Source organism: Lampris incognitus, chromosome 5, assembly GCF_029633865.1.
Source record: "Lampris incognitus isolate fLamInc1 chromosome 5, fLamInc1.hap2, whole genome shotgun sequence".
Classification (NCBI taxonomy): Eukaryota; Metazoa; Chordata; class Actinopteri; order Lampriformes; family Lampridae; genus Lampris; species Lampris incognitus.
The window spans coordinates 22,353,160-22,359,159 of NC_079215.1; positions in this window are offsets into that span (position 1 = coordinate 22,353,160).

Below are 6,000 nucleotides of genomic sequence, written 5' to 3' on the forward strand. Positions count from 1 at the left end.
CAGTGTTCACTAAACTAGACCAATGCTTACCACCTGGTCCGGGTTCGAGACGGAGATGAATGGAAGACTGCCTTCAACACCCCCCAGGGGCATTTTGAATATCTGGTGATGCCGTTTGGTCTCACTAATGCCCCAGCTGTTTTCCAGAGTCTGGTCAATGACATCCTACGTGACATGTTGGATCGTTTCGTTTTTGTTTACCTGGATTATATCCTGATTTTTTCCAGAGACTTGTCAGAGCATGTCATGCACGTCTGCCAAGTCCTTCAACGGCTTCTGGAGAACCGCCTTTTCGTAAAAAAACAGAGAAGTGCGAATTCCATGCCCCTTCAGTCACCTTCCTGGGCTACATCGTGGCCGATGGGCAGGTGAGAATGGACCCCGCCAAGGTCAGAGCGGTTCTTGAGTGGCCAAGCCCGACCAGCCGTAAGCAGCTTCAGAGGTTCCTCGGGTTTGCCAACTTCTACAGACGGTTCATCCGCAACTACAGCCGCGTTGCAGCCCCACTAACCGCTCTTACCTCCACCTCCAGACCGTTCCTGTGGACCCCTGAAGCAGAGGCAGCTTTCCAAGCCCTCAAGCACCGCTTCACCACAGCTCCTATCCTCATCCAGCCAGACCCAACCAAGCAGTTCGTTGTAGAAGTGGACGCCTCTGAGATTGAGGTGGGGGCGGTCCTTTCTCAGCGCTCCAGTGAGGATGGCAAGACACACCCCTGTGCCTTCCTGTCTCGCCGTCTCTCCCCAGCTGAAAGGAACTATGATGTGGGGAATTGTGAGCTCCTGGTGGTGAAATTGGCACTGGAGGAATGGCGACATTTTCTGGAGGGGTCTGAGCTTCCTTTTATAGTGTGGACTGACCATAAGAACCTGGAATACATCCAGTCAGCAAAGCGACTCACCACGCGCCAAGCCAGGTGGGCGCTCTTTTTTGGTCGTTTTAATTTTTCTTTGGCGTACAGACCTGGCTCCAGGAATGCCAAGCCCGATGCTCTGTCTTGTGTGCATGGGGAGGAGTCTGAGCCCAAGCTCCTACCTGACACCATCGTTCCCTCTACCTGTGTGGTTGCGGCTGCGGCTGTCACCTGGAACATTGAAAGGGAAGTCATGGCAGCACAACAGACTCAGCCTGACCCAGGTAACGGTCCCCCCGGGCGCTTGTTTGTTCCAGACGCTGTTTGATCTAGCGTGTTGCAGTGGGCTCACTCTTCCAAACTTACCTGCCATCCTGGGGTAACCCGTACCCTAGCCTTCCTCCGCAGGCGGTTCTGGTGGCCTTCCATGACGGAGGATACTGGGTCTTTTGTTTCTGCCTGTCCTGTTTATGCCCAGAATAAGCCCTCCACTCGGGCCAGTGCCGGTCTGCTTGCGCCCCCTGCCTGTTCCACACCGTCCCTGGTCGCATCTGTCCTTGGATTTCGTCTCTGGTCTGCCCGCCTCCGACGGTAACACCGTTGTACTGACTGTTGTTGATCGCTTCAGTAAATTTGCTCACTTTTTGCCCTTGTCTAAACTGCCTTCGGCCCGAGAGACTGCGGATCTGCTGGTCAGGGAGGTTTTCCGGGTCCACGGTCTTCCCCGTGATATAGTGTCTGACCGTGGCCCCCAGTTCACTTCTGCTGTCTGGAAGGCTTTCTGCTCTGCCATCGGTGCCACCGTCAGCCTGTCATCGGGGTTCCATCCTCAGACCAATGGCCAGGCCGAGAGGGCCAACCAGGCATTGGAGACTGTCCTCCGCTGTCTGGTGTCTGCCAACCCATCCTCTTGGTCCTCACAACTTCCCTGGGGAGAATATGCCCATAACACCTTGCCATCGTCTGCTACTGGGTTGTCCCCTTTTCAATGCCTTTACGGCTATCAGCCCCCCCTTTTTCCTTCTCAAGAGGTAGACATTCCGGTTCCCTCTGTCCAGGTCCATGTCTGTCGGTGCTGTTGGACCTGGCGGCGAGCCCGCGCTGCACTGCTCAGGGCCTCCGGCCGTTACCAGCGCTTGGCGGATTGTCATCGCACCCCTGCTCCGGACTACTCCCCCGGTGACCAGGTATGGCTCTCTACCAAGGATCTACCCTTGAAATCGGACGCTAAAAAACTGTCCCCCAGGTATATTGGTCCCTTTCCCATTGTCAAAGTCATTAACCCCTCTGTGGTCCGTCTGAACCTGCCCCGCACTCTCCGGGTTCACCCTTCCTTCCATGTGTCCTGCCTCGAACCTGTCTCTACCAGTCCTCTAGTTCCTCCGCCCCCCCCCCGCCCCCACCTCCTCGTATGATCAACGATCATCCGGCTTACACCGTTCGTCATCTCCTGGACTCTCGTCGCCGCGGTCGCGGCCTGCAGTATCTCATGGACTGGGAGGGATATGGCCCGGAGGAGAGGTGTTGGGTCCCTCGTCGCCTTGTCCTGGACGCGAACCTCATCTGGGACTTCCACAGGACGCACCCTGACGGGCCTGGTAGGTCGCCCGGTGGCGCCCCTCGGAGGGGGGGTACTGTCACAGCCTCTCGCCCTTGACATCAAAGCGATCGCCCTTGACACCTGCTACACCAGCTGACACCTACTGACCCCCCTTCACCCCGGCACGCCAGCTGGCCATCAAGCAATCGCCCTCACCCTTAAAAGGCCTCCACTATGGACCAGTCTTCGCTGGAACGTCGCCATTCATGGACCTCTGCCTGCCTGCCTACCTGCCAGAGAGCCACCTCCTGCTCTACCCCCGAGATTGGTCACTTCAATAAAGACATGATTCTTCCCTTACCTGGTTGTCCCGTCTGCTTTTGGGGTTCTTTCCCGATACGTGACACTTAGGCGTGTTTATAGTTAGGTACTGCTTGGATTCATCATCCAGCTCTACTTGCTGATATGCTTGTGTGAGGTCTAACTTGGTGAAATACCTGCCACCTGCTAGTTTAGCAAACAGGTCTTGTGTCTTTGGCAGAGGATATTTGTCTACCTCTAGCCATGGGTTTATTGTCACTTTATAATCTCAGCATATTCTGACTTCTCCATTTGTTTTGGGGGATACATACTATGGGAGTAACCCATTCACTATATTCTACCGGGGTCCATACTCCTTTTTCTTGCAGTCTGTCTAGCTGCTGTTCTACTGCTGTAGTCAGTGCATAAGGCACTGATCTTGCTTTGCAAAACTTGGGCGTGACGTCACTAACCACCTGTAACCTTGCTTTTACTCCTGAAATGACCCCCCTGTCTCTCTCAAACACCTGGAAGTATTTCTGATACATCTCAGTCAGTGGATCTACTACCACCGGTACATGGTTCACTCTAGACCAGTCTAACTTTAAGAACTGGATCCAGTTTCTACCCATCAGTGTTGGCCCATGTCCCTTACACACTAACAAAGATAGCTGTTCTGTTTGCTCCCCACACTGTACTTTCACTTGGAATTTACCCAACAATGGAATCGGCTCTGAAGAATAAGTTTTTAAACTTATATCACATGGCATTAGTTGACACTTGCTAAACCTCTGTCTGTACAGTTTCTCATTTATGATACTCATGGCTGCGCCTGTATCTACCTCCATTTTGATCTTTACACCATTACATCTCACCATGACCGTAAATGGTCTGACATATTCATTATCATTTTTAGGCCTACCGGTAACGGAAAACAACCCCAAGTCTTTTTCAGTCCCTGTTACCTCGATGATGGTCAGCTTGTGGGTTTTGTTGGAGGCCCTGTAGTCCTCATAATCAGTCTCTTCCTCCGATGCACTTTGCTGCTCATGGGGAGACTCCTCCCTGGTGATGTAGCGAGTCTGCCTCTCTGCAGGAGTGGCCCTCCTGCTCGTCCTAGGTCCCCGTCTGGAGCTGCCGCCGTGGTTGGCCGTCTCCGACTCCGATGATGCAGTGGACCTGCACGCCCTCTCCAGATGGCCCTTCCGGTTGCAGGCTCTGCACTGGAACTCTTTGTACCTGCATGTCGCTGCTTGATGTCCCTCTCTTTTTTCATGTCGTGTGCCGCGTTTCCGCGCGCACTGGCGCTCCCTTTGTAGCTGCTGGCTCTCACAACGTCTGTTCTCAGCGGAGCTTACTGGAACGCTCTAAGACTGGTGGATGTGCACTCAAAATTGTTCACCGTGTCCATCACTTTAGCCCAGTTTAGCTCTTGTCCATAAGCAGCACTCAACAGCTTAGTTCTCAGCTCTTTACTACTGATACCATATACTAGCTGATCTCTCAGTTGTTCTTCTAGCGTCGCGCCAAATGCGCAAGAGGCTGCCAACCCTTTTAGCGCGGCAACATACTCGGCTAGAGACTCACCACTTTGTTGCTTGCGGGCACGGAAGCTATAACGTTCGCTCAGGACATTCTTCTTTGGCACATAAAAGTCCCTCAATGCTTTAAAAATATTAGCTAATGGCGTTTCCGATGGCTTCTTTGGCGCTACCAAGTCAGTCAGTAAAGTGAAAATCTTTGCACCCACCACGGATAGGAACACAGCCCGTTGTTTCCCCTCCTCAATCCCGTTGGCCTCGATAAACTGTACAAAACGATCCTCGTACGTGCTGAAGCTTTCGTTAGCCTCGTTGAAGCACAAACCCGACTCACTGCTAAACACAGCCATTTCGTGACTGACGTTGCTAGTTGCTCCGGTTAGCTCTCTCTTCTCTCACACCTTTTTCTCCGTCTCAGAAGCAAAAGTTTTCGTGGGAAAAAAAAAACGAATCCCCCTCGTCGCCAGTGTTGTGTTCTTATGGACAAAGTACCCGGAGATGACTTCATGTAAAGGAGCTTTTATTCATATCTCTCGGCTGTACATGTCCACCTGACTGTCAAGGTATTGGAGAGCGCAGTTCTGGGTTTTGGCGCTTTTGCACCTAATATTTATATCCTTTCTGGGCGGGGTTACATCCGGTCAACAACATGTAAACAATAAGTAGTTCCGTATCCACAGTGAATGATAGAACATTTATCAATACACCACAGTGGTTAGTCATCATATGGGATGCTTCATTAGTGAGATTAATTGTTAGCAGCTTCTGTAACTCTGGACAAAATTAAAGTCTAGCATAAGGACATTTTGGAGTTTTATAGTGGCCATTCTTAATAGTTGTCAGGGAAATAGCTTGTGGAGTTCTCTTGAGAATTAGGATAACATTTTACAGCGTTTGTTATCCCAGGGGTTGGTCAGGTTAATATTCAGGTAAAAAAAAAAATACTCATAGATTTTAAGAAAGCAAGTCATGTATCAGTTAAAAATCTTTCATTCTGATCTTTACTCTAAAGCTAAATGTTGTTTCATCTTTTTGTACAGAACGTTTTACAATATGGATTATAGAGCGTTAATACAATTCAAAGGGAATTGACTCCATTACTGGGTAATGCTTAAGTAACACATAAATGAATGCATTTTAATGTCTATTATGTGAGTTGTTGGTGTTTTTTGAATGTTGTTTGTTAAGTTGCACCTGGTAAGCATAATCAATTTAATGCTATCTTTATACATTTTTCTTTAGGTAGAAGTCAGTCATCTCAGGGGATGAGTGGCAATGAACCATTACAGCCTGGCCAGGCTGGTCCATCATCTGCCACATCTGCAGAAGAAGAAGCCACACCAATGCTCAAATGTGCAATAATGGATGGGAAATATTTCCAAATAGTGAAGCAGATCCCAAACGGAAATATAGAGGCTGAGTGTCAGCTGTGCACTAACAAAAAGATCATAATATGTGGCTCTTTTGCAGCGACATCACATTTTAAAACCCACTTGAAACGAAGGCACCCTGATAAAATAATGGAATTTAAAGATCACAAAAAGGAATTTCCCAGTGGGAAAATCATAAAAACCAGGACCTCATACAAACAAACTACTCCCTTTGAATGTGGTCCAGTGACACAAAATGAAATTGACTCTCGACACATCCTCTGTCACTAAAGGCATGTACTCATTGGCCACTGTTGAGCATAAAGAATTTATAGACTTGGTACGGGGACATTGCCAAGGTGTTAAACTTATGTCCAGGAGGACACTTGGGAGAAG